Source organism: Amblyomma americanum, chromosome 2 (assembly GCF_052857255.1).
Source record: "Amblyomma americanum isolate KBUSLIRL-KWMA chromosome 2, ASM5285725v1, whole genome shotgun sequence".
In the NCBI taxonomy this organism is placed as follows: domain Eukaryota; kingdom Metazoa; phylum Arthropoda; class Arachnida; order Ixodida; family Ixodidae; genus Amblyomma; species Amblyomma americanum.
This window is the reverse complement of record NC_135498.1, coordinates 55,051,643-55,079,424: the sequence shown is the minus strand read 5'-3', so window position 1 is coordinate 55,079,424 and position 27,782 is coordinate 55,051,643. Positions and strand designations below refer to the sequence as shown.

The 27,782-nt window shown below is 46.7% G+C and overlaps 1 pseudogene across 1 annotated transcript in view; it reads right to left on the bottom strand.

The window, feature by feature from the left end:
- Positions 1–353: 353 nt before the first annotated feature.
- Positions 354–27,782, bottom strand: part of LOC144121280 (uncharacterized) — a 100,274-nt pseudogene continuing 72,845 nt past the window's right edge. Inside the window, exons 5-14 of the transcript XR_013312585.1 lie at positions 24,279–24,332; positions 23,735–23,788; positions 15,867–15,932; positions 13,578–13,733; positions 11,264–11,393; positions 9,628–9,921; positions 6,659–6,721; positions 5,878–5,961; positions 4,915–5,001; positions 354–3,466 (exon numbers count right to left, since the gene is read on the bottom strand). The product of XR_013312585.1 is annotated as an uncharacterized LOC144121280 (transcript). The remainder of the gene's footprint in view (positions 3,467–4,914; positions 5,002–5,877; positions 5,962–6,658; positions 6,722–9,627; positions 9,922–11,263; positions 11,394–13,577; positions 13,734–15,866; positions 15,933–23,734; positions 23,789–24,278; positions 24,333–27,782) is intronic.

Genomic DNA, 27,782 nt, shown 5'->3' with positions numbered 1-27,782 from the left:
CTCAGTGCCGCAAGGGCGGCAAGTTTGTCACGCTTTCATTTGTGTTTATCAGCATGGGAGCCACGGATTCTCTCCAAGTAACACAATAGGCATGGCAGTACACTTTCCATTTGTGAGTTGACACCCATGTTTTCCTAGTCGTTTATTCTCTTTAGTGACTGGATTTCCTGTTTCCGAGTCTGTACATGTTTTTAGCGGAAGTCGCTTTCTGTGAAGTGGCACGTTAATTTTCGAAATATTTCTGAGCAGGTAAGTTTTTTTCTGCTAGTTACTTAGTATGTTGCGTGACTAAAACACTTCGTAGCTATTTCTTGAGTGCAGCCTTAATCGATCAACTAAAATCAGCACTCCCAGACAGGGTAATTAACAAAGCACCCGTTTATTGTGCAGTATACAAAAACACATACTTCTTCACTTGGTCGCTGTCCCAGCTTGGCGACTGATTGCCATTCTTTTCTATAGATTTTCTCGCTCTAAAGAAAAGAAAACGGTGGGAATCCCCGCAAGCGCAGAGGCACGCATACCAAATTAAGGCTATACATGCCACCAACAGCTTTGAATGTTCGTTGCGCAGACTTTTCTGGAAGACGCTTTCAGAAAGTACTTCGCGTTGAAGCAGCTTCGATCTATGCAAATAAAAAGTACAACGCAATGAAGCTCTGTTCAGAATGCAAATCTCTCCTGAGTGCACACCGAAGTGGCTTAGACGACTTTTTTTTTTTTCGGAATGCCCAAAACTATATCTCATTTAGGTCTTTCCTTCACTTAAAAGTTTTGCTAAGATTTTGTCTTCTGTGTAGTAATTGTTTTTTGTCTGGTTTTTTCAGAGAGCATAATACAGTTTGCGAGACAAGAAGTTACTGTGCACCGTCTCTGGAAAAAGCAGCCCTCGCACCGGATTTCACAGCTGAATCTCGTTTATATCTCTCCAGCACTCACGTAAAGTTTCCGGGGTCGCGGCTCTTCAGAGGGACCCAGACGTTGCTTCCTCAAATCGTGCCTCCGGCTTTCAATCGCATCTGCAACCCCGGCGGGCGCGGTCGATAACTGGCTTCCTTTTTCGGATCACGACAGAGACATGCACAAGAGGAACCTGTTGTGCACCGTAGACAGGATGAGGAGTAAGGGGGAAAAGTTCGGACTGCGTGCTTCAAAGTTAAATCAGAAAAAAAGAGAAAAGAACCAAACAAGCCAGTGAAGGAACAGCGTTATCTCTGCGCTTTAGTATCACTGCGATGTTGCTGCGTGCAAGACACTGCTTAGGATGTTGCGTTATTTGTCGTCGTTTTCATCGAGACGACTTTTTCTTGTTCAAACGCGGTGAACTCAGGTCGCCTTTTTTGGTCTGCAAAGAACAAGTCCAAGCTGCGTGAGACGTGTTAGCCACAAAAATACTGACGTACAAGATAATACAAAAATTAAACTGGTGCCCGCGAAACATAGGTGACGCTTCAAAGGAAGTATTGTCGTCTTCGGTAGACTTTCCTGTTTGATGTCCGGTGTGCAAAAACACTCCTGTGTTGCGAGCCCGTATTAAAATAGAACAACTGCAAATCGCTGCCAGCACATTCTTCTGTTACTCTCGAGAAACTGTCTTGACTGTGAGCCGAACTTTCTTGCTTTGCTTTAAACTTTCAGTGCACCTCCTCAGTTGTTCTGTGTACTTAGCATGTCGAGCTCTTGAGGTAGCCTTGAAAAAAAAATACTATACAAAGCGCCATCTTCTAGGTTTCATAGCAGATACGCTTGCGTATCGAAAGGTAGCTGGAAACTGAGGAAGTAAGCTCTTGAGTTCACGGCAGCGTCCGCAGACGTAGCAGCGAGGGCTGGAAAAACAAGATCATAGGAACTGCATGCGCTCGTTACGCGGTGAAAAGGCGAGCACGAAATGAACTGTTGCCGCGTTTCGCTGGTTTCTAAGACAAGTGCAATTGAAAAGATTCATGCTAATCTTATAAACCCCTTGTTCGTGCTAAATCAAGCCCAGTACGTGCGCGAACTAAATCCCAATTACGACCGCGTATCCTAGGAGACCTGAGGCCTTCGTGTTGACCTGCCGTAAGAAAGTTGAAGGCCGTACTCAACACAGCGGCAAAGCCCCCACGACTCGTAATGTCACCACTATTGCTTGCGACAGCAGAAACATCTCGGTCGCTGACGGGCAACAGCGGTGAATGACTGCTGACACACATTCGCGGATACCGTTGGTTATGAACAAGCGAACACTCTCGCGAGTCCTTCTTTTGCTTTAGCACTTAACTCGACACCCACAAAGCACTTGCATCGAACAACCGGCTCGACTTGAACGGGGAAATCCGGCAGCTGGCGGCACAGTTAAACCACAGTCGAAGACACGCTGGTATTCACCAGGAAATGAGATCCTTGCGCTGTTCAACACAAAAGAGTCTAATGAAAGAAGCATTGCGGGCCATCACAGGTTGAACACAGTGCAGCACTGCAACTGGACCCAGTAAGGGAAAGCACTCACTGACGCAATCTCTGCAGCGAGGACGCTGCGACTTTCGCGTTCTTCGACTGTTAACACTAAGAGTCCAAACTTTGTGTCGGCGAACGCGCAGCACAGCGTCGTCTACCTGGTGACGACGTCGGCGGAGCTTGGGTCAAAGACGCGCGACAGAGAAAGCAGCGGCGGCGAGCAGCAGCGGGACAGCAGCGGGCCAGCGAGGCGCGACCACTCAACTGGCGGCGTGGGACGTGGAGTTTGCGAACAGCAGCGGGTAGAGGAGCTGGTGTCCCATGTCCCACGTGTAGATGGCGCCGTCGCTCGGGTTGTAGCTCACCATGGAGGTGTTGCGGAACGGGTTGCTGAAGTTCATCGCCATCTCGAGGGCCACTTCCTCGTAGAGGTCAAAGGCGAACGCGATGCGTGTGGTCGCCTCGCTGACACTGTTCACCGCGTACAGGATGCCGCACACGATGAACATCTCGCCCACGGTCCGGTGGTCGAGCGTGAGGTTCCACACACGCTCGGCCATCATGGCGCGCTCGTGGAACTTGACGACGAGCGTGTTGTTCGTGCTGCTGCTAGCGTAGATGACCCAAAGGCCGTTCTCGTCGGCCAGAATGTCCATGGCGTTGTGCTGCGTCGCGTACAGCAGCCGGCCGCTGGAGAAGTCGCGAGAGAGCGAAAGCGCGGCTGTCGACTTGTTGCCCAGGTCGAAGCGCACGATGCTGTCGGTGTTCTCGTGGTGGTAGAATAGCGAGTTATTGTACACCACCTGCGCGTTGCCGCGGAAGGCGTAGGGGAGCGAGTAGCGTCGCGAGAAGTGCCCGTCCACGTACTCTAGCAGCGAGGTGCGATCACCGTCCAGCGTCACCCAGAAGCGGCTGGAGTCGAAGGCGCGCTTGAAGGAGTCCCGCATCCACGAGCCCCACGATGCGTTGTTGTGGCGGAAGAGCACTGGCTTGCCCACCTTGACCAGGTAGCGCCGCTTCGCGCGGCACTCTGCGCTCGCCCCATGTAAGAGAGGGAAAGGAGGAAATGTTGTACAACGACTTATTGGACACAATGAAGGGAGCAGCTCCTGAAGTTTGGCAAACGTGTGCTAGCGTTAAAAGATAAGTTTGCAGTAGTACCGAGACATGATGTGCATAAAAGCGAACTGGTGCAAGAAAACAAGGACAACAAATGCAAGACAAGATTCGCACCAACAGGACAAGCGCCGGTCCTGTCTTGTATATGTTGTCCTCGCTTTATCGCGCCAGTTTGCTTTTATTCACAATATGTCTCGATGCTACCAATGGGCTTGAACAAAAGTCGTCTTGTGTCGTAGTGCACCAGCTTGATCTTTGTGCTTCTTGTTCGTTAATTTGCTGCAGCACATTTCATCCTTCTAATATGTCGTCAGCCCATCAACTACTCATTTCAAGCTGTCTGAACTAAAAGAGCTTTTAGCAGCGGAATGACGAGAATTGTGAAACAGTAAGAGGAATTTGTAGTTGATTATCTTAGGCGCATTCCATGTTCGGGTGTGCTGAGTCCTCAGTTTTTACTCATGACCATCGCAGAAGCGAGCAGGAGGTGATTAAATGCCGGTATCACATTTCCGTCTTTTCATAACTTCAAGAGACATCATGGAATTGAGGCGTCAGCTCTTTCGCAAGGTGCACCAGCCCACGTAGCTTTGTTTACTTTTTTGTTATTAGTACAGGACACACTTCACAGCTCCTATCCCGCACAATGATGTTCCTTTCGTATGTACGAAAATCTTGTGAGTGCGACACAATATGTACGGAACATTCTGTTCCCAACGGATATTTGTGCTGGTGGCGACATGCAACTCATAAAATGGCACTTAAAAGTGTTCTGTCTCGTTACCGTGCTGACATTCATGCACGAGCGCCTCTGAAATTGTTTTTATCGTATAACCATGGTCACAGCATATAAGTGTACCCACGAATCTTTCATGCAACGGATCAAACGATGCTGTTCCGCGCGCAGCAATTCTCCGCCGACTTATTAGGGGCACTGCCACAGTGTGACGTCAATTTAATGAAGATTATCAGTATTTTATAAAAGTCGTTGGGGAGAAGCATGACACCTCAAATCCATTGGCACGGCAGTCAAGAAATTGCTATACTTTTGAGGCGCACTTTAGGGCATCGGCTTATGTCCTGACTGTAGATTTCATTCGATACTTGGGCAGTTACTTCGGCAGTTAGATTACTTCACCAGGTTGACTACCGAAGTAATCAGCAATGTTCACCTCGCGTATACATTGCTATGTACTTTCGGCACGCGGAATTTGAACGATCGTGCCAGTCTTCTGTTTTTCATTTTTGTTTGACCATCACCACGCATGACGTTAGCAGTCACGTTAATTTATGATATTCAGATCAGTTGGCAATATTTAAAAGAAGGCAATACACACGATAACGTAAATAATTCCTCACCTGTGTCACGTGGTTTCAACGGAAGCCAGTGGGATCGATTGTACACCGTGTCAATGCTTTCAACATTGAAGAGGCCAGGTTTGCTTGCTGTAAAAAGAACGCATTATGAGGAGCAGAGTGAAAAGAAAAAGAAAATGAGATTATTTTTTACTGACAGGACCAAAGTAGATTAGCAGCTTCCGTTAGCGTGCTTGCCGACTATTTCACTCGCCGAGGACATATTGACAGCTGCTGCGCAGTACTTGTTTCTTGCCAGGACGTGTCAGGCAAAGCTGACAGTTGCTAGACACGAATATAAGGCCCCAGAAATCTTTACGATAATTACGCTTGCCTTTTTTGCTTCCGACATTCTCAGAGAGTATTTCAGTAGGATTACACGTCAGAGAATTGACTGAATAACAACTAATCTTGAGACATAACTTCAGCGTGAAAACCACGAACACATAAGAAAGGAACAAGTAAAACGATTTCGGTGTCTGTACGTGTTCTTTCCTTATGTATTTGTGGTTTGCCAAGCTTCATTTAGGCCTTAAGAAAGCTACCAACTTAACTAAAGGCGCGTGTACTGTAACTACTAATTATACATTTGTTACACAGACCACTACCTTCTTAATACCGGGAGTTATTAAAAGTAGAACTAACGAAAGTTACTTATATAAGAAGGTGGTGTACAGCCCTATAGTCACAGACAAAAAGGTAGTAGTACTTGAAAAGAAAATAAATAGAAACCATTTTCGCAAAAGTTTTATAACAGTGTGTTGGATTGGCTTGTTCAGTTTGTGTGCACACCGGAAAAATATGGAAGCTATATGTTCAAGGCGACCATGTGCCCGGTACGAGCGATAACTACCAGTGTGTGCTGGTCGTCAATCGCACACTTTGGCTTGGGTATACTGCGCATTACGTGTACAAATAATGCGGGGCGACAGCATCAAACAGCAGTACCAGGCATGGTGAACGCACCTTTCCTGCTTGGCGAGCACTCGTGCGTCGATGGGCAGTCTGGACACACTGGGCACTCGGCCTCGACCACGCGGGGAGGAGGCGCTGCGAGAAGACATTAGAGAAAATTCCTGGTGATTCGGTCGCTACGAATGTGTACACACAAAACTGTGCTCCTTGGGAGCCGTACTAAACGGTGCACTTGAACGAATACTGCTATCTTAATGATACGCTTCATGCTGCATTGTTCGCGCAATTAGACCACGGTTATGCACCGATACGTCTTCTCAGTATACAAAACAGAAGAAAAAAGCTAGCACCTACACTGATCTGCAATTGTTGGCGAGAAACACTATTCATTCGCCTCAGCCAAGCATTTATGAATTTGAAGCTTCATATGAATTGTCGTTGAAACATTGAGCTAGAATATTCAATGGTTTAAAATCTAATAACTCGTTTAAAACAAGATCTTTTCCCATGTAACTACTGTAACGAGATACTCCTGCATCGCGTAACCTGCCAACCACTAATAGTCACTCTGGTTGTTGCGAGATCATATCAGGAAAAGAGCACTGACGCTTTCTTCCTTTCAACGGGGCGGAGAGACTTCCAGCATGACAGCAAATGTTGCGGATGTTTTCAAAAGATGATCCGTGAACTAAAAGCGAAGCTCTCCTTTACCAAAAACACACGCTAGCAGTCTTTTGAAAGCAACAAATGGTTGTAAGCGAGCTGCGCAATTTTTTCCGCATCTTTTTTTTTTTTTTGCTGCATAGGCAAAGTATTGCCTAAAAGTACTTACCATGTCCGTAGAGGGTATAACTGGTTTCCTCCGACGCTGGTGGCATTTTAGATGGGTCCAATTCTGAACGATAAAAAGAAGAAATAAGAATTTTCCTCCTCATGCTGAGGTTCGCCATCTATTAACATTGGTGGGTTGTCAAATCCTTGACATTCACTGTCGCTATTATACGAAATTTTAGCCAAGAAAAGAAAGTGCACAACCGACATGAACAGCCATTTCAGCTCTGCACAGTTCATTGTCATTTAACACGACGGTTACGTATGTGCGGGCGGGAAATGTTACAACCGCAGGTTTTTAAGAAATCGGACGTGAATTAAAGTTTAGCATATAGCTCTTGGAAACGTTAAAATTTGCGATTTATTGATCTCAGAACTGTCCCCGTTTTTTGGTTTGGTTTATGACTTAGGTGGTTCAGCGTACCAAAACGAATCACGCGATGAGGGACGCCGTATAGAAGAGATCCGGAAATTTCGACCACCAGGGGATTTTCAACGTGCACTGACATCGCACAGTACACAGACCTCTAGAATTTCGCCTCCACCGAAATTCGACCGCCGCGGCCGGGATCGAACGCCTGTCTTTAGGGTCAGCAGCCGAGCGCCATAACCACTGAGCCACAGCAGCGGCTGTCCCAATTTCAAAATTTTCATATGCCAATTGAGTTAAGAACTTCAAAAAAAGTTTGGTTATCAGGAAATGAAAGACGGAGTAACTTTCTCACTTCTTGTCGAACGCCTCAATCGCGCTGTATGGGAAGGGGTAAAGGAGGGAGAAAAATTAAAAAAATAGAAAGAGGCGCAGTAGTGTAAGGCTTCAGAATAATTTTGACCACCTGGGGATCTTTAACATGGACGGACATCGCACAGCACATCGGCGATTTTCGCGCTTCGCCCCCATCGAAATGCGGCCGCAGAGGTCGGATTCGAACCCGGGTACACCAGCTCAATAACGGGGTTGGAAAGGTGAGAAGAGGAAAACAAAGTCGATAAATGGGGAGGTAAGGCATGGGAAGGGAAGGCAAGACACGGCAAAGAAAAAGGAAATGAAACGGAACGAAAGGAAATAAAAGGCAAGAAAAGAATTAAAAAGAAAATGAAATGCAAGGTGCGTAAGGTGTGAATCAATCATTGATTGTCTCCATCGGACTGAACAGATAAAGTAGGCTTGATTCTCGTGGCGGCGTCGACTTCAAGGACGACCTTTTAATTCATGAGCACCTAAAGGAGACGGAAAGGTGTTTTGGCTTCAAAATCGCAGTTTCTTGCTATGACCGGAACAGAGACACAATTACAGAAAACAGATAACAATGGTTAGGCGCATTCTCTGAGCTCAAAATTGTTGATGATGCCCTCCTCCCTATTCATTCAGTTCTTTCTCGTTCAGCACAGAAAATTCTCTGGTCTTGTGAATGAACGGGATTTCGAGGTCGAAACTTCGGAACCACTTAACTGCAGTAATGTGGAAAGTTGAGCGAGTTGAATCTAATTCATGTTGAAGGTTGCCCGAAAGGCGAGGATGAAAGGAAGAAGCAATACCTGACCTGAGCAAACGTGCGATTTATAGAGCTTCAGAAATTGCTGTCAACACCAATGTCTTCAGCCCTGGTTGACCGCTGCGGGGAAAGTAAAGGGTGTAGCCCACTTTCTGAGCAAGCGGAAATTTTAGCAACGCATTAGAAGCGACGTTAAAGAGAGACTATCGCGGCTGTTTGCATTTCTAGGCAAGGAGAATCTTATATAAGCACACCATCAAACAGCGCTCGTGTCGTGTCTTGCTTCTTCCTTTCGTCCTCGTCTTTCGCGCTGCGTTCTCTTGACTGCCCTGTCAGGCCTCAGCCTACATGTCCCGCTATGCCATCGACAAGCGCCGGCAACTGCGTTCGTCCCAGACAGGTTCACGGCGTCGTCAGTTAAGGTTCAGAGTTCACTGGCCAAGCGAAAATCGATGCTGCTGACCTCAACAGTATGGTCATCGAAAATAGTAGATAGGGCGTCTGACCATGAGGTGAACGTATGCAAGGCTGTAGCTGTGCGCACAGTTGCTGGCGGTTGTCGACGGACACAATGAGATGTCGCGGCTGAGCCCTGAGAGGGCAGTCAAGTGGCACCGAGGTTTCGATCTCCGTTTGCGGCTCACCGGCAAGACTTGAGAGTTTACAGTCATGAAAAAGGAGAAATACAGAAGGCACAGTGGTCCTCATAAAGGATATTGAGTTCATAGAATTCGCTGACTTCGTTAACTGTGTCCATGTTCCTTTAATGCACGTAGCGCAGCTTTCTGAACAGTGCTGTTACAACAAGCGAGCACTTCTGTATGAAATCAATCAATCAATCAACCAAATTAACCAGTCAATGAAACAATTATTCAATCAATAGAGAGAGAGAGGGTTTATTGATAGGAAAAGCAGAGAGGTTGGCCTGAAAAATAAATATCTGGCCTGCTACTCTGCTCTGGGGGACGGGAAGAGGAGATAAAAGAAGGTCACGACGGGGTATCAATCAATCGCTAAATTGATCGATCAATCAATCAATCGATCTCAATCAATCAGCCTAATTAGCCACTCAATGATACAATTATTCAATCAATATATCAGTCAATCAATCAATCGCTCAGTTGATCAATCGATTAACCAACCAAATTAACCAATCAATGGAACAATTATTCAATCTATGTATCAATCAATCAATCGCTCAGTTGATCAATCAATCAACCAAATTTACCAATCAATGGAACAATTATTCAATCAATACATCAATCAATCAATCGCTCAATTGATCAATCGATCGATCGATCAATTACTCAATTAATTATTTATCTAATTAATTAATTTCTATTCGGGGAACAAGCAATCCATCGATCGATCATCAGTTCAATGCACTAATTAGTAATCAATCGGTAGATCAATCGTTCCGTTAGTCATTTTGTGTCGAGTGCCAGCTAACTATCTCGAGGGGGCGGATACGCACGGAAGACGGTGAGCACTCCGGTGGCGTGTCCCCGGGCATTGCGGCTGTCGCACTTGTACATGCCGAAGTCCTGCGGCAGCACGGGCTCGATGCGCAGCAGCATGCGGCTGGCGTAGGGGCCAGCCTCCTCCTCGCGGAGCGTGTGTCGTGCACCTGGTTGCACCGGCGTACCCTGGTCGCCAAACAGCCACGCGTTGAGGGCCCGAGGGTAGGCCTCCACCATGCACTCGAGCAGCGCAGTAGAGCCGTTGGTCGCGCCCACGGCCCAGTTGTGGATCTTGATCAGCGGAGGGACTGCAAACGATACCGTAGCTGAGGTCGATGTAAACGCTCTGCAGCTGTGTGACGAACGCATACCGCGTCACTTGTTGCAATCGACCGCATTGTGAGGCTTCCATTTTTTATTTACCTCAAAGGTCGCTGTGTACCAGGTTCTCAGCTGCAAAATCTCCACACAGAGAGCGCTCGAGCGGCGGTCTCGGTACTTCGTCAGTGGCACCTACCGTGGGCTCAGGGTTTGATATAACCTGTGTCTGAGCGTGCACAGAGTCCATTGCCTCATCGTGTCGTATACGAGTGACCGCCTTTCGCTGTGCGCTTCGTGCTCTCTTGGAGCCACGGGCTGAAGCGGCAACACGTCTTGCCAACTATGTGGGTCTTGAGCGATGCGGCCCACACTACACGTCAACGTATTCGTCTGCCTGTTAAAACGTCGCATCTGCCACGAAACAGACCGCACAGTGAAAGGCGGTGCCCCGTATACGAAAGGATAAGGCAGCGCACTCCGTGCAGGCTCAGAAACATTCTATGTCCAACCCAGAACCGAGCGGCAAGTGTCGCTGACGCACTCCGCAGCACTATATGTAATGTGGCTCGATACTTGACGCTCGAGTGCTATATGCATATGAGTGGACGTCCGTATAACAAATGAGCGAGAGCAGCGAGCGCATGCCACGTTTCTATCGCTTTGGGCTGGGCACTGACGTAGCTGACGTGGTATCAATGCAGAGGCAACATGAAATTCTGGATAAAGAACCTGTCTGTGGAAAAACACCCTGATTTCGCTTAAGGCATTGAAGCTAATTTAGATAAAAAAATGTTTGCTTGATTGTGCCGAGATTCTGGGGCGAATTTACAGTTCTACGCTCGACAACTTCCACGTGGCCTCTTTTCTCGCAGCCATAGCAGCATGGACCTAGCCGTGGTTTTGGACTGTCGGGTACCGCTTCCATTATTGCCACGGGCGCGGGGCTTCGGGCTTCGAAACATTACTTTGTTCATGCCCTAGTTCTTTGTCCTCGAATATGTTAAGTCTTTCTTTCTCGTTCCTTTGTCAAGTGTACGCGCTGGGACACTTGGTATGCGGATTAGTGGTGGTTGATTAATAGCAGGTACGTGGTTGTATATCCAGAACTCAGGAAAGACCTGCGTCGGTCAGTTTTTTTTTTTTTCATGAAGACGCTGATGGACTACGCCAAAGCTGAGATTCCGGTCTTGTATATTCTTGCTGCGTGACGTCACTTGACGCCTTAACTGAAGCAAGAAGTTAGGCGCACCGCGGCTGCTCCGTGTCCGTTTTTCAGGAACCCCGCGAGCATTTCCATGGCAACGGTGAAAGGCAAGGAACGGCACTCACAGGTGACCTCGAGGACCACCTTCTTCATGGCTGGTGGAGGGCACCCCGTTGGAGGCGATGCACACGTACGAGCCCATGTGGTCGCGCGTCGTCCGGCTCACGTTGAAAGTGTCGCCCTCCAGGGAGGTAACTGCAGGCACGCGCTCAAATTGACTCATTTCCCGAAAACTCGGACTCTATAGCCGACTTCACTTAAACATCACCTCACCTCAGGCTGTGAGGTTCAGGGCAATCAGATGATGAAGTTTACCTTGCGTGAAGTCAAAATCTCACCAGTTTGGCAAACTCGGGTCCGGACATGTGTACCATTTTTAGTGTTAACATGACCGTTCACAACTACAGGGAAGTCTAAACATCGGTAAAATCGCAGATATTCTGTGGAACATACTAAACGTGAGTAGTTTATCCTTTACTATAAGGCGGAGCATATGCTAAGGCACTCGCTCAACCGCAGATATTTTGGTGCAAAGGCTGGCTGGCGGTTTATCGTTCAAAAAGGTGGTCTAGTGTGAGGAAGCATTTTATGCTTTAACCATTTCCATGAAATTCAGTGCTGTCGAGGTGCTGGCAACGCCAGTTGTCAGTACCTCAAATCTCGTTACAAATGAATAACTTGCTCTTTGAAAGATGTCGATAAGGCGCGCTGTGGTGTGTGCAATTAAATGTACTGCACTGCAGTGGTGCATTTAACAGCACCATGCAAATTTCATGGTTACATGTTGATATTCGAATGCCTCTGTGCAAGCTACGAATAAACAGTTTAAGACTGTGCGGAAACCCTCTATTGGCCCCGGTACCACCGTAACATGAAGATATAAGTTTTGCTCTTAGAATTTGAGAACCTGATCAATGCTTCTACAGAAACTACTTTCTCCTAGGCGAATTTCAAATCCATACTCCCTCGAAAGTTTGAGTTTCGCACTTTCACGAACTTTAAATTCCATTTCGTTCCCAGCGACACGTTCGATGTGCGTCGCGAAGGCAGCAGTGAGTTGAATTTAAAGCAGCCCTGTTTTCCTCCGCGGCTCTGTGCCGGCCTCTACCTTGGATATCGTTTGAAGTGGTTCGTTTCGCGTCGCCGCTAAAATGTCCATTTTCTCTCCTGAAAGACGCGTTGCCTTCAGACGAAAGCAGAGAAACATAATAAAGGTGACAGACGGAACAACGAATGCAGTGGGCTCGAAACTGAGAATCGATCCATTAAGCCAAGTTCGGCTCCTCTGACCTCCGCGTTAGACCGATGTGCACGTTCAGCTTCAAAAAGGAACCCGTTCTTGTTTCGGATCGCTGCGATCTATCACTCCGAGTACAATGAGAGCTGAGTGCGCAAGAACCCAAATCCCAAAAGCACGCTCGCTGTCTGCGTGGTCCTCAGCTTTTCTTTACGAAGAACGGCGATTGATCCACGAGCTTTCCAGGAACCAGCTTTGTGCCCTTCGACCAGTGTTAGGTGGCTCTACAATGCAGTGCAGCTGCTTAGAGGTCTATCAATCTGTTCAGCGCACTGCCAATTTCCGGGGAACCTAGCAGTCGTCCACATAGTTAACCCGAACGCACAAGACCTGATTATAGTGGCGTTGTGTAGGTTACGTCGGCTCTAAACAGAAACACTTGGAGCCTTTAGAGAGGAAGGTTGGTCACTCTCGACGAAGATGTTGAACTCCGTGTACCATCTTGCATTATGCGAAAACACTTTTGCATTTGGGGCAAGACGACGTTCACCGTTTACTTCAGTGTGTAAGTTAAGTGCAAGCCGTACTATTTGCGCAAAAACAAAGGCTTTTGCACAGGCGGCCAGGACTAGAGAGGAAGCGGAAATTCAGCCCGCAGAAGATCAGTGCGCCAGCAGATTGTCTGCTTATGAGTCCAAAGAGCTCTGGTGTCTTCAGACTCATAGTTAGTTGCCAAACTGAGAGAAAAACTTATCTGTTGTAAGTACTTTAGCCTTACTTCTTTGCCATTGGTACATAATGAATATGTCGTGTAAGGCGGTGCGTAAGATCACATTCCGACGTAAAATGTGAGAGACACTGAGTTTGAATCTCTGTGCCTACACATATAGGGCGGCTTGTCTTATAAATACCGTCGTCCTTGGGCATGGTCTTCAGCTTTCTGTCGATAAAAAATCAGAAAGGGGGGGGGGGGCGGAAGCCTGTGTGGAAAAGCAGAAAAGAGACGCGATAATTTTTGGTGTCTCATCCCTGCCCTGTATTTTTCGCGTTCTCCGCCGCAGCTCACCTAAGGAAACGGCACCGTTAGAGTAAAAGTATATGCGACGGTTTGGTAGTGCGAAGCAGAAGCGTGTAATACGTACGATACCAGGCACCGAAAGGTATGGCCGCTGAGTCGTCCCTTCGCCACGTGACAGTGGGCTGCGGCTGCCCCGTCGCCGGACAGCGCAGGCTGAGCCGCTCGCCTTCCATGAGGAGCACCTGCTGCTGCTCAGACACGTCCACGATGGACGGCGGGACTGTGGGACGACAGGGAAAAGACACAGCTGGCTGCAGCTAAATTTGTTGTGACGTTCGCTGCTCTTTTATACGTTTTATATGAGGCATTTCCGAGGCCCAGGAAGAGGGTCCTCGCGCAAAGAGGGATAATAAGTCAATGCAGAGTACATAGGACGTTTTCGTGGTACTTTCACTGAATTCGACTTTTTTCTTTTTTGCCCCTGAATACTCTTTCTACGCCTGTACGGACGAACTAGAGCAACATGGCCTGCTGCGGACTGCATTCTATGACAATTTTTATAGTTCATCCTATGCGAGCATACGATCGGTAGGTACCGCTGGTATTGTAAAAGTTTTTGTCTTTGCTATTCGTTGACCGTGGAGTGGAAGTTAAGGCTCGCGCCAGCAATTTTGGGGCCAAATTATCAAAGCGCGTCGGACCATGGAACAAGGACTGACTAGGCCAGCTCTTTTGTTAGCCTACGCCGGGATATCGTTAGAACTGGCGCTGGCCTGTCACGGATGCTTCTCGAGTGGAAAATGCGTCCACCAGTTGGCCGTTTTTTAACTTGAACGAAGGCTTTTGTCACGAAACAATCCGCCTTAGTCACAAAATGTGGAGCCCTCTAGAAATTGCGCGAAAATTTGTCTTACCCAGAAAACGGGTTGAAAACAAACTCACGAGGGCGCCGCAGGAGTCAACTGCGCATGCGCAGCGGCAGGTGCGCGCTCGAAAGCTGCCGCCACCTCTCGCTTGCATCTGCAAGCTGCATGAACTACGCATGTTAATTCACTAGAAGCTGGTGCTCTCGGGAGAGACCGAGAGGAGATGAAACCTCGGGAAACGCTACAGGCGGAAAGGCGCTTATGCTTGGAGTGGCTCTGTGAAAAAGGCGGATTCTTTTTCCGACGCCACTCTAATCCCTTTTCCGTTCTTTATGATTGGCTATAGTGGCGCTACGCGTGCGACGTCACTGGGCTTGAGCCAATGAGGAAAAGAGAACGTGGAGTCGTGGCGTCGCATAATGCAGTGACTAAAGAAGCAAAGAACGACAGCAAATAAACCGAATTAAAGTTCAACCGTAATAAAATACCAGCCTAACCGTAGCTACCACTTGGATAGAAATTTGTTCTGCGTCATAATCAGCAATGTATGTCCTCGCAAGGCCGGAGCAAACGTTCTTCTTGTCAGCGTTAATCCAAATACATTTCGCAAGTCGGGATTAACCCATGAGTGAGCACAGAAAATGCTGCAGCGGTAAGTGAAACAGCTCTTCGTTTGTGATATTTCTGTAAGCTTTCTTCTACGACCTCTATGCCTACAGTAACACACAACATGAAATGACACATATTTCGTCAAATATGTGGTCGAGAGAAAGCACGTTAGCTCAAAATTACAAATAATCAAAAATGAAAAGAAACTTCGAAACTTTTTGGCTACTGTGAGCAGAAATCTGACTTATACAAATCGATCAACTTGGAAAGCTACTCAGAGCGCCGCTATTGTGACACAGTTGTTTAAAAGCTGCCGATGCGGGAGCACACGGAGAACCCTGTGTTCCAATGGCACATAAACCGCAGAAACGATGCATTCAAATATAAAAATACAAATGTGCATAATAATGAATGCGTGGTCTTATAGCGATATAGCCGGAACCGCTATTACAGGCTGGAGGGATTTTCGTCAAAGAAGCAAATTAAGGAACAGTAAAACGAATGGCTCGAAAGTACAGCCTCAGCTGTGGTCTGAATATAAATTCTGTTCTGACTGTGGTCAATATTTATTGAATTCACCCTTCCTTATTGGCTTATGCGACACCAAACTTCGTGATAGTATGCAGTGTAGTCGCAAGCACTGATCTGAACTTACACTCTCATGCATACATAGTGTGCTGGTTCACCTCAGCCCAGAGTCTGCTGCCCACAAGTCATGATGTTTTTTTCAAGCCCAGCATACGCACACGAAGCTAAATGATGCATAAATGAAGCTGGTAGTGTGCATAAGAAAGCATCCTTCTTTATCCCTCAGGTTGTGGCCGAACACTCTTAAACGCTGTCAATTCTTTCTTTCCTTTATTTGTTTAATCGGCAGCTTTTATTCTCCGTTGAAAAAAGAAAACGCTGCACAATTATTGACGAAACTGCTCACTTACTAAGAAGCTTTGAAGCATCCGTCACGTTTTGTCCACTGTGTTTCCAAGTGGCGATGCCGGGTAGACCTTCAAAGAGAGATTATGCAAAAAATATTGTTTGTACACAGGAGCACAGATACTGGAATGGTCACAGGGCCAATGCAGCACAGATGTAAGTGAGGTCTCATGGCAACAGGCCACACACTTTTCATAAGAGGTTTTATTACGTAGAAGAAACACTCCATGCGCCAAACTAAACCGAAGATAATATTGCTAGGCAGGCTTGTAACGTTGAATTTTCTTTGCAAAGCACCGCAATAAACGATTTAAAACAAAACAAAGTAGGAATGGTTTTCCAAGAAGCAAAACGTTAACACATATGGAGCTGCATCCAAAGTGCCTTATCGTCTGTTATCAAGGTCATTATAGCTTACCCCCCGCCCATGCTGTTATCCAAGGCTGTATGACTGCGGAAAATGACTTCTATGAGAGTAATGCCACATCAACTTGCCCATCAGTGCTATCACCCATTTGCCAGAAGTGACGTCATTGGTTGTGCTCAGTACACGTATGTGAACGTCGTGAAGGAGTTATTGAAGGTGTCGATATCTTGAGGGACACAGGCAGTTCACACAGATGGCACGGGACAACCCGTGGACATGGTCTACGCCCTCTTTCCCCCTTCCCTACCACCCCACGCACACGACCTCTTCGTCCTTTCCAGTTTCCTTGTGACTGCAGTCAATTGAGTTAGGCCTGCACGTGGGGAAAACATTGCATTTACCGGCTAGATTAGTTTAGGTTAGAATAAGAATTCCATCATCAGGCCTAAAAGGCGTACATTACCTGAAAGGTTGCTGCTAGTTTTGTTTCAAGAATAATTAATGAAAAAGGACTCAAAGAGAGTTTGCTTGGAGGCATCAGGCGGGAGCAGACATGATCAAAGAATCGTGAAGATTTAAGTACAAGACGCTGCTTCAAACAGGTTCTTTGCGTTTTCTAAATTTCCTTTGTCGTTCCAGTGTGTCTTTAATAAGCAAACTCCTTTCAAGAAGCTTGCATAGATCAGAGAAATTAAGGATACCAACCTCAGCGAAAATTCCAAGAGCGGAACTAATAGCCTATTTGCTTATCAGTAACTAATAAGCAATAAGGTTATTAAGAAATGCATCAGAGATAATATCTGATACGCTATTAGATTCTCCGACGCTGAGAAGTAAATCTGTAACGCAATAACGTTGAGAAATGCCCCCATTTTAAGCATGTCTAAACTAACGCCCGTTGGGATTACAGTGAGATATTAATGTGATCATAAGGAAAGCGTAAGACCTGTAAATTTACCGTATACATGGTGTTTCACCTAAGACATTACACTTTTAAAAATAGGCGTTTTGAGTTAGAAGAGCGCCTTTTTTTTTCGGCATAACAGTCTCAGCGGCGTAGTACATCACAATACAGCTAAGTGCTAACTTTCAGGCTGGTCAACAAAAATTGAATAATCAACTTCTTAACTACTACTGTTAGGCTTCTTGGTTATTGAGCGGCGTGTAGCCCACCCAAAGTAATATCCATATCATGTTTTAAAATTTCGATAAAACTGTTACCCTCGGCGCTGTGGTCCAACAAATTTTGGCTACAGCGCCCCAAAATTCATGCGCTTTCAAGAAGACTGCAGGCAGAAGAACTTCTCCAGTTCATGTAACTCATCGAAATGGCCAAACTTTGTTTGGCCGCAGCGCCGAGGGTAATACTATTTTCGAAATTTTGAAAAGTTATAGGGACATTACTTATGGTGGGCTATGTGCCTTTCAATTCTCAAGGAGCCTAGACGTAATGTAAAAATTAATTATTGAATATTAGTTGTGAAATAGTTAATTTTTTTGCATTAATGTTACCGTTATTAGTTAACCAGCCGGCTAGTTACCACGTCTTAGCTGTATTCTGATGTACTACACCGCTGACAACGCTACGCCACAAAAAGCGCTCTTCTAACTCAAGAAGCCTATTTTTAAAAATTCTGTAAAGTCTTAGGTAAAACACCACACATTGGCAGACTTGACGGGGCCTTTACTGCCCCTCCGAATAGTGTAGCGATCTGTACGCGGGGCGAGTTTTTGACCACCCAAGCAGTCTCAATAAATTTTAAGAACAGATATTCGCTGTGTGTCATGTAGAAATGAGAAGGTGTTCCTTTGATCTTCTGTTAATTGAAGACTGCAGTAATTAATGATGCAAACGAAGTTATGGTAATCGTGTTGCAAATCGTACATGTTGCTCCCTTTTCGTCCGATTCAAACTCGTATGAGACTAATAGGGGACCTGTACAGTAAATACCGGAATGCCCCCCCCCCCCCCCCCCCCATTGCATCAATACACATTACTATTAGAATTATTGCTAGAAAAATTTCAAAATCAAGACAGCAACTTACTCTTGAAGCAGAAGATCTAAATAATTACACGGACATATTTTGTACAAAATATGAAGTTGCTCGCTCTAAACGAAAAATCGAAATATTGTGCCGCCATAATGCAAACAGTGCAACGAGAAAGTTGGCAGGATGAAGAGAGCAGGAAATTAATTTATCGCGTTTATATTGATTCCGCTTTCTTCAGCACATTTAAAGAAAGGCGTTCTCATGAGTTAGATTTATTTATCGGAACCAAATATTAAAGCAAGCGAAGGTATTAGGACATACCCTAATACCCTCTCTAATACCCTTCCGTTCGCGTAGAGAAGGCAGAAATCAAAACCATTGCGTGAGCACAGTCGGTCAATATGCTACAGGACGGCATCAACCAACACAATAGGAAGGACACGCCCTTTCTTCTGCCAGGGTCAGTAAAAAATTGCACCTGCCTCCTCTGACCCACACTGCTTAAAAAAATGGGTACCAGCGTTAGCTAAGAAAATAAGTTTCTCCCTATTGGAAGCCCCACCCACTGAAGCCTGCTAAGTGCGCCGTCCATCTTTTCTAGACTTATGTTGAGATAGAAGATCCGGGGCAAATTCCCAAGACCCCCAAAAAATAAAGGAGAAGAAAGCGCAGTGAGGACGCTTGTTTTTCTCGGGAGTCCCGCTGACATCAAAGGATGTTACAAGAGTCTCTGGGCTACAGATAACAAAGGCTCCCAGCCCCGCTCACAAAAGGAAGGCCCACCGCGCGTGGAGAAAGAAATATTGTGAATACGTAAGCCAGCCAGAGGTAGCTCAAGCCACGAAAAGTCAAAGGGAAGGGGCTGGATAGACAGACAAAAGTCGGGCGACAGAAGAAGCAAAGGCTTTGCGGCAAGCCCCCTCGTAAAGACTAGTGGAGAACGGATAGGCTGCTTTGAAGAGACGGAAAAATGATGACCCCACTGCGCAGCTCGGTGATCGCGTGAGGGAAATGCTCCGGCTGAAACCAACACGAACCCGGTGCTTGTTCACCATTCGCTGTGTACCGTTACGAAGTTGCGTGAGTGCGAGCCGCTAATCCACTCCAATTTATTGCTGTGCTGAGCCGAAACAGCGAAGGAAGGCTGCATCCATGCTTCCCGAACAGGGAACAACGCGGTAGAAGGCAGCTTTGCGACGGGCTTTGTTGCGAAGGCCGCAGTGAGGCGCCCCTGTCGGCAGCGGCGGTTGCAGGCTCTTCGATTCGGTCCTTCCGTTTCCACTGTTCCGCATACTCAGCTCCTTAAAAGCGTGCAGCTCTCTGGCAGCAAAGGCCCAACAATTCCATCTCTCGAACCAATGCGTGCAAGGCTGCTTCTGTGCAAGAATTATTGCGTATTGGCTGGTGTCATACACGCCGGTCGCTTAATGTAGATGAGAATAGGGCAGTCGATGCGTTGGCCAATCACGAGCCGTTCTTGCGTAGGATTCTCTGCGGAATCAATGCCCGATTTGTTGGCCCTAATTCACGCGTCCACAGGGCTGCACGGTTTTAACGGGACAGAATGCCCAATTTCTGCGCGAGTTCGACGCGCGCATTCCCTCCATTGTGTGGCTGCACAACAGCAGAAGTGCAGAGTTCGAGTGCCGGCACGGCGTGATGCGCTGTTAGAGCTCATTTGCGCAGCTCGAAGCCGTAGACAGAGAGGGGGAAAGGGAAACAGCGCTACGCTTTCGATGCGTCGAAGTTGCGGTGGTCGCGAGGGAGAGATAGGAGAAAGGGAACTGAAAGAAATCGTAAAGCCGCAGCTGCGGATGCTTTGAACTATAGTTTTGATTCGTTATTCTCCGCTTTCCTCCTTTTTTTCGCACGAGCCCGTCATCTCATGCGCATAGGAACAAGCCGCAGCCGCAGCCGCAAAGTGGCATTGTTCACTTCAAAGTTTCGTGCTGCGGCAGCTGAAGGAGCTCACACAAAACGCTGCTGGCGCAGCGCTCGCAGGCTTTGTAAGATGTATGGCGCTGAGGCCGCACACACAGTAAGGCGGTTTGACTTCTCCCCTAGCTTCGTTCTCTCTTCTTGAGCTGTTTGTATTCTGTGTTAGCTTCTAAGGGAGCCATGCTCGGATGATCTTTCTCGCTCACTCCGAAGCACGCAGTCGCAAGCGCTAAAGGATTGTAATGCACTGAAGACGAGGAAAAAGAATGAGAGCAGGCAAATAGCGTATATTAGGCAGGCCGCTTTTCCCCCAAACTGACAGAGAGTTTGCCCGCTTTTGAGGTCTTGCTTGTGTGCGGGTATGTCATCCCTGATTATTGCGTTCTTTCTTTGTTAGTCAGCGCTTAGTGGTGGCTTTTAACCTCGCCGCCCTATTGTGGCTGTCATTTTTCATCAGGAGAGACATTAGCGACTTCCTACCAACGAGATACGGTCCTCCCTCCTTTGTTTTGCCGCCAAATCTTCCTCACCCTCTTTCATATCTTTTCTGTCTCCGGGGGACACGAGCAGAGGACAATGTTTTGCGGCGTCTGGAACAGCAGCGGCGGAAACACTCGTTGGCAGCTTCCCGGAGTGGGATGTGGATGGAATAACTTATGAGGAGCGCGCGAAGATGATCAAGGGAAGGGCGGAGTGGTCGGATGACTCCCTCGGAACTAGAAACGCAGCCGCACTTCGCCCTCATTTTTGTTCCAGGCCAAGAAGGACAGAGGAAGGGAAGGGCTAAAGAAAAGGCGAACTGGGTTGTCTTCTCTCTAACAGAGTCCGAGTACCTACCCATGCAAATGGTTCAAAGTTGTCATCTCTCTCTCATCTCTGATTCTCCACGGCAAGCATAAACTTCAGAAGCATAAAAATATCAGCATGTATTCAAAGGTAGTCTTATGTAAAAGAAAACTGAAATATATACGGTAAGAAAGGCGTGTTGTGCGGTCATTTGTAAAACTCCGGCGCATCGCTGTAAAACGTATTTCGTGCTTTGCTGTCTAGCTGCAATGAGGAATCATGCGCTTGTGACCATTCGGCTTGCAGTGCGCTGGCCCTGACACCCCCCTCCTTTCGCCTTAAGGACAGCTCGGTATTTAACGGCCTGCGGGGTGAAATATAACTGTTTCTTGCAAACAGGAACATTGCACCAGCGCCTCAGAAGCGGGAACAACGCGAGCGAACAAGCCGGCGCTTCAGATTTGATACACGACGCTGAGAGACCATTGAGAACAAGGAACTTTGCGAAACATCCGAAAAAAGAAGTCAGCGATACGTTGCCTATTTGGTTTTTCTGGTTTTGTTTCAATGTCTTGTTGTAATGTGCCGGACACGACGCGCGATATATTAAACCGCACACAAATATAGAACAGGCTGTAAGGGGCCTCTTTGAATCATTCTCTACTTTCAATGCTTTTCTCAAAGTATACGGGTTGCACTTAGTCGTTGCGCCACACATGAAGGGCTTCTTACGTAGTTGTGTTTTTCGATCAAACCAAAGTTGCCGTGGTAGGCATTCGACTGGCTTGTTGACGCAGCGATCTATAGTCCCAGTCCGTACATAGATTATGTGAGTCGTAAGTGGCGTGTAGAGGAGCGCTCATAAGTAAGCGGACTATCCTTGTATTTGCGGCTACATTCACACTTGCCCCTGAAAATTTCTGAAGACATGGACCGCACACCGGGCAGCGATGTCAGCTCAAGAATGTGGGGTCCGATTCACGCATTTTTTTTTTGTACGCCTTCACTTTCATCTCGCTGCTGATTACGCTTAATTGATATATTAACAGCCGCTAAATTAACAGATATATTTACAGACGATACATTTACAGATATATTAACAGATATATTAAATAAGGGGTCAAAGTTCTTTACTGGCCACCTCCTAATTCTGCAACCTGGAGCTGTGCTCCTACCAGCCGCACTGTGCCAGAGGAATGAGACAGAATGCTCACTAAATTTGGCTACATAGCTCAGACGAAGATAACGCCTGTAACTAGATTTATCGGACCTGTTGACGTAGAACACGATGCCATTGTGGATGATAATAACATAAGAATAATTTCATGCCTACGCATCCTATAGACTAAATAAAGACTCGCCGAGGTGGCTCGCTGGCTTTGCCTGTCAACTGCTGAGCCGAAAGTTGCAGAATCGAGTCATGACCACGCCGGCCGCATTTAGATCGAGCAGAAATAGGAAAACGCCAATGTGTTGTGCAAAGTAAAGGCCCTAGAATCTATCTGCCTAGAATCCTAGCTGGTACAGATAAATACAGAGCGTCTATTGCGGCATCTCTCACAGCCCTTGCAGCTTAGGGACGATAAACTCCAAATAAAAAACCAGACCATTTGAAGGTCGCATACTTAGTGGGTTTAGTTAATAGAAAATTATAGCCTTGCACGATCCCCGATCTGCTGTCGTGATTAGCTTCCGCACGCCGTCATTGTGTGCACGCTGATTGGTCCTGACGTGGGAGGCGTGCGCGCGGTTTACTGGCTCCTGGCTCCATCTGGCGCCCTAGGGGCGTTCTGCGCACGGGCAATGGCGCCCCGCGGAATTGAATCAAGGTAGCGGATCGCATGATCGTGCTTAGCTATAGTTCTATAGAATGAGATTACCCGTGACATTATCACACGACCATGTTTCCGTGTTTTGTACGAAAACGTAGGCTTAAGGAGAGTTCACTCAACGCCTGTAATTAAACACCCGTACCAACTGACCGGCCTCTCTACTGCGAGGTTTTCTCGTTTCGTGTTTACCTAATAGAGAATGTGACATTCCCGCTTCTCTTCGTAATTTTTGCATTAGATTAGCCTAATTATACCAAAAGATGACGACCGTGAATCCGATGTTGCACATATTGACAAACTTAACACCGGTGCTTATAGAGTCTATCAGTCTTTATCAAGATGACTAAAGCAGGAAACTTACTTCGCGTACAGTACCACAGTACATATTCCACGTAAAAAATAGCAGTGAATAACGTTTTTACGTCGCGATCCAGAAACCTTACCAGGGATGACAAGTGCCTTGACAGAGCGGTAAATATAGGAAGAGAAAAAATAAAGGGCTTAATATACTTAAAAACAAGAAAAACTTCGCGAAGGTTTCTCTGTGAGCCAACTTTAGTAAATCTGGGGACACTACATTTTATACAGTACATTATTTTCTGATAAAAATAACAATTCAGGTTATTTAGCTGAAGTCCCAATGAGTGCAACGCACTAAAGAGTGTCAGATGGGATTATCTAGCTGCATAATGCAAACAGACTCTTTCAGATTTTAAGGTTTTCAATGGCGCATGAACCGAAACACGCGTTTTCGATATACGAAATAAGAGGTACAATTATTTGAGGGTGGCCATTTTGAATATTTTGTTTCTTACGATTTTATGGGAGCGAAGATTATTGAAAACCTCCTGCATCTAATTTCTTGTACATAATCGTTCGTGTGAATGGTAAACAAGACCTATAGGCGCTCATGTGCAATCAATGAATGAGGGATTATTTCTCAAGGTTTCCCACCCACCGGCAGCACCTGGGTGACCGGGTGCTCCTTTCTTCCCTCGGGTGCCCGGCACTCCTGCAAAAAAAAAGGGAGAGGGCGCACACTGACTAAGAATCTTCGAAGCTACGTACATCGCTATCTTGGCCACAAGGTACGGTATCATTTACTCTAATCTATTACTATGCGCAGAACTACTTTCAATTAAGGAAGTGCTCAGTAAAAAGGAAACATTACAGCTTGTGTGCGGGTGACAACCGTACTTCTGAAATCACGGGCCGTACAACACCGTTAAAATTTACAGAACAGCGCTGACTAAAAAATACGAAAATAAGAGCCTTTTATTACAAATACGACTGGGAAAAGGTACCCGAACTGTGAGACCACTCAGGACCTCAGGTGAGACCACTGAGGACCTATCAGAAGACAACAAGCTAACAAACGACACCTTTGTATGAAGAGAAGGAGATGAAGGATAATGCATAGGAATATGAAGTGGTGAAAGCCATTCGAGTAGAGAGCAGAATAGTGGTGGCAAATGTTGCAAAGCAGTAGCGCGGCGACTCACCTGGTGGGCCGGGCAATCCTGGAGGCCCCCGCGGTCCCGGCATTCCAGGGATGCCTGAGGAAAAATTATTGATGGCGCCTTAGAGGAACAATAAAGGGAAATACAAGCAGAAAGAAGCTCTGCTGGCATGATAAGATTACCATTCGAGAACACTGCCAGCGCTTTGCTGCGTATAAAGGGAACTGCGTTGCTTAAAAAATTCGCAAAAACGTCAACAATTTCTTCCCCCATTTTCATTCCCCCCAAAATTTGGCAATGTTAAATCATTTTTTTTAGGTGTATTCTTCAAAATTATTCAATTAATCAGACAACAAAAACGAAACTGGTCTACCCACCAAGCAGACGGCTCTTTTTATTATTGTGACCGACAGCGGGCGCTACCTTACATTTTACTATGAACGTAGATTTAACAGGCTCTTTTTCTGTTAAAGGAGTATAGACACATAATTTTGATGACAAGTTTTCTTCTCTAGAATGATGAAGAAGACTCTACTCCGCATGAATCACCATGTGACATTCGCCTACGACAGCTAAATAATTTATAATAGATTTTTTTCTGTCATGCTGTTTCGGTTTCAACAGCCGAACGATGGCTGTGATCAAAGAGTACTTTTGTGTCACGTGAGGCATAAAAAAGCATCCATATAATCGCTGCTTCATCGTTATATTTTACTGCAGTGCTGAACCCAGCCTTCCTCAAGAGCCGGAACGACAATTAATGTGGAAGCAGCGATTGTATTCCAGTTTTTTCATGCCTCACGTGACCTGCAAGAACACGTTGATGTCACAGTCATCATTCTGCTGTTGAAACCGAAACCGAAATAGGACGAGAAAGAAATGCGATTGTAATTTATTTAAGAGTTATAGGAGAATACCAGGTGGTAATCCATGTCTAACAACGCCTTAGGCATCATTACAAACAAAAAAACACGCACCCAAAAAAAGTTGCATGTCTATACTCCTTTAAGCCGTCATCTGAAAACATTGCGGCGGCACTATTCGTAATCGCGAACGACTCCCTGTTATAGCTATAATTCTAAAATGCAGGTCTTTTAGGAGCAAAAATAAAAGATGAAAACGAAGGCGATTGTTAGCTCCCTGGGATTAGAACAACATATGCTAACCCCACTCCATAAATGCAAGTGTTTGAATTTTATTTCTGTTTTAAGCCTCGAGATAAGCTCCGACTAATTTTAAATTTTCTTGGATAATTATTGGGCACAGCGGTGGCCATGTCGATATTGTCATTTTTTAATTAATTGCCTACATCTTGTACTCTGATGGTTTAAAGATTAGTTCGGAGTTATCCTTCAGCCCAGAGCCATAGACAGCCATCCGCAGCCATCACTATAATTTAGTTCTAATTAGGCTTAGAGGCTGGCCAAATTTACGTGCACTGGTTGGCCATTCAACACGTTATTTGCACTCAGAGCTCTGCTCTCATAATCAGCTCGAAAAGATGATTCTTGCCTCTGGGTTAGCTTCGAACCATTTTGTCGCCGTTCTCTGGCTTTGAGACAAGAATTTCATAGGCTTCGATGGTCCGGACAGGCGGAGGTACATGCACTTAATTTATATGGACCGCTTGTCGCGTCCATAGAATTGAAAATTCGGCACTGCTTTCCGTTGAAAGTCAGCTAGCTTTTACAAAACGCAAAATACAAGAGCAAATGCAAGCGTACGAGGGCCAGCTCCGAATGTTCTTATCACACAAGAACACCGCGTGTGGTACGCGAAAGACTGGCTCTGCGTGCTGCCTCATACAGTGACAACTGCGGTGGCGAAACGCGTGCGCCGTAACCCCGTTATGCTCTTGACAAAACAACGTTACGCCCACGCGACGGCTGGGCGGATGGGTGATAAAAGCAACCCATTTGAAACGCGGCGGTCGCGGCGGCTTCCGGCAGGGTTACTAATCTTTGAGGCAGCGCAGCGCCTCCTGGCGGCACTGTCTGCTGCAAGCTTCTCGTTCTCCTACGCCACCTATGTTACAATGAAGAAATCAATTTCAGACGATGACGGCTACGGCTAAAACGGTGGGTGGCAATTCACGTGACGTGGCCTCATTCGCGCCGTGCTTAGCTGAATCTTGTTAGGGCCGCAAGAGGCAGCGCCGGCACCGCGCGGCAGATCTCGCGTGGCCCTCAATCATGGCTCCCGCACGGCGCTCTGCAAACAAACCACCCGCCCGCTGACAATTATTTATTTCCCTCCGGAAGGGAATCTCCCGCCGTCGGTGTGTGCCCGTTCGCTTCGTTAGGCGCCACTCCGCGCACCGGTCCGATTAGGGAGACCCGGATTCGGCCTGCAACGGGACCCCGCGGGACAGCGGGCGCTCTCCCGCAAATGCGCGTCCCTTCACCCCCTCCCTCTCTTCCCAATGCCCTCGCTCTCTGTTCTTCGTTTCGCCATGTTGTTTTCCCTGTACCACCTTTTTTATCCTTTCTGGACCAACTCCCGTTCTCCTAGGTGCCTTCTCGTCGGGTCCCTTTTCCCTCGTTCCCTACCTGTCAAGCAATTCAGCGCAGGCCACAGCAGGACCGTGCCTGACTGCTCGTTAACTCCTGCCCCACCTCAGCTTACAGATAAACGTACGTGAGTCTCGGAGGCCGCAGCCTGAGCGCCTGTTAGCCTTTTTCTTTGGAACCCTACAATGAAACAATTTGGGTGGGGTAATGGGCTTGAGCGTCGTACTGGGTCGCAGCCTAATACTCCCACGTGCTCCTGTAGGCTAGCGAGAAAATTTTAACATTATCCAGGTGCGCCGCACGTTCGACGCTCTAGAGGGTACGCGTCGGTGGTCACTTGATGCAGAAAGATCATATACGTTTGGGCATGCGTGTGCGCACTTCCATGGAGCCAGGAAGTCTTTAAGGTCCGTTCCGCCGCATATAATGCCTCACGGCGCTTGCTATGCTGACAGGCTAAGCCACAGTCTGCTCAACTAATTGCTTGAAAAGCACCAATCTCCCTGTTGAAACCCTGTAAGAAAAGAAAAAAACCTGACACGGAGTAATACTGTCTGAGTATTGCTGTCTAACCAGTCTCCTCATTTTAGTTAAATGCTTCGCGAAAGCGTTCAGTATTGCCTGATTGTGTGGACGTATAAAACGCACGGAGAAAATATTAGAATTATGCCACGGGCAATAGAATTCGCGTATTACTCGATGCGCCTGTGCGCTGAAAATAATCCTCTCCTGATTGGAGGCTTCTCGTAGCCCACACATTTTGATAATTCAAATTGAGCTTAGCAATTCGTTTGTGTTCTGCCTGGACTCACTGTACTCAATTCACATCTTCGAAAAAAAGAAAAACAAATAAACAGGCAACACTCTTATCCCGAGCCCCACATTTTCTCTAAGCACAATTCATATCCATCTACGTCATCGCATGGTTACGGTAATTTAGCGGTTACATCATTTTCAGATTTATTTTCAGTTTTACGTTCCTTTGATTTCTTATAGGTTTTCAATGCATGTCATCTTCACGAGTTCTCAAGAATCT